Genomic DNA, 1,600 nt, shown 5'->3' on the forward strand with positions numbered 1-1,600 from the left:
ATGTACCGGTAGCGAGGTCGGCATTGGTTTCTGTTACATAAAGGGGAATCTTCCACCTGCTTTCTCCTCCAATGCGAAATTAATACCAGCTTGTTAGTTACATAACGGTGTACTTCATCTCGCTAATTGAAACGTTTGAAGGTAACTGGCGTTCTTATTTAACGCCTCGTTTACTCTAATTATCTGGATTCCTGTTGAACGGTATTGTACACGCATACGAGCCGACTTTCGAACTCGTTGTTAAGAAGCGGCAGCGTTCCGAACAAGTTCCAAGCCAGCCGAGTTCAAATACGTCGCAAGTAGAAATCCATTCCGAAGGAATGAGATTGTTGAATCAAGTCCCCGCGGCGGGATTGTTTATAGTTTTCCCCCTGAAGCTCCGGTGGCCGTTTTATTGCGCACGGTCCAGCGATCAGCGAGAAATGAAATTAGCCTCGTTTGATCCGCGACCGTGGAATCTTTCGTGCGACTCTGTGGGCCAGATGGGTGGGTGGTAGTTTCACGAACGCGCGCGGGTATCTTCTAATACAGAAGGCCGGGGTGTAGCGAGTGGCCGCGGGGGTTCCGTCTGCAAACTCCCGCCAGACGAGGATCTCGACGGCGGAGAAGGGGTTCGAAAGCCCGAGGGCGAAGTGAAAGCGAGTCTCTCGCTCGCTCGCTTGGCTGGTTTCGCATGTTATGTAAATACATGTGTGTGCCCCGGACGAAGGGATGCGCTCGTGCCTCCTTAACGAATATTACCAAAGTTCAGAGGGTGAATGTTCCCAGAGAGGAGCTAAGCTGTGTGTATGCGTCTGTGTGTGTATGCACGCGTGCTACCGGATTTTCCAACCGGAATTCGCTGTCCGTGCGATTGGCTACGTGAGCAGCTACTCGACAGTAGAAATCCTTCGTTCTTGGATTGAAGAAATTTTTTTCTACGGGGATACGAGCGGTTCAGGAGTTACCAGCGTGAAACGGAAGTTTCCTTTTTTTGTGTACGATTAGGAAAAGGAGTGGAGAAGCCGAATTGAGCACGTTTAATAACGCTGCGTATTTTCGAACTGCTTCAGAAATATTGACTCGTTACAAATGGCAGGCATCCGGAGTGATTTTCGAAGCGTACAATCAAGCTGCCGCTCGTGTGCATCGAGAGCAGTTACATAGGTCCTCGAGTGTTTGATCGAACGCGACAACGCACCCGTTCTTTTTCAGTTTTTTAATCACGGAAATAGAGACTCTCCAACGTGCGGGGAACGCGTATCGCGCGGCACAGACGTTGATTCCATATTACGCGTTGCACGATCCCTGGGCTCGTGAATGGTGCCAGAATCAGTGTGTAGCCGGTGACAGAATAAAGCGGCAAGATATATAGACGGCGATGTGCAAGTGCGCATTGTACGCAATGCAACACTTGAACCTTTGAGCTCGTTCGCGTACAAACGTATCGTCGCAGCGGCTCACGCCCCTCAAAAGCGATGCTTGATCTTTTGATTCCGCTGACAGTCGAGTGGATGCAGCTGATTATTAGAAAATAAAACAGCCGAGCGAAATAGAACGCGGAATTAACACGGTAAAAGCACCTCTCTGTTTAATTCGTTAAATATTGAAGTTAGAAGAG

This window comes from Ceratina calcarata, unplaced genomic scaffold (genome assembly GCF_001652005.2).
Source record: "Ceratina calcarata isolate Rehan_Ccalc_2016 unplaced genomic scaffold, ASM165200v1 scaffold78, whole genome shotgun sequence".
NCBI classification, from domain to species: Eukaryota; Metazoa; Arthropoda; class Insecta; order Hymenoptera; family Apidae; genus Ceratina; species Ceratina calcarata.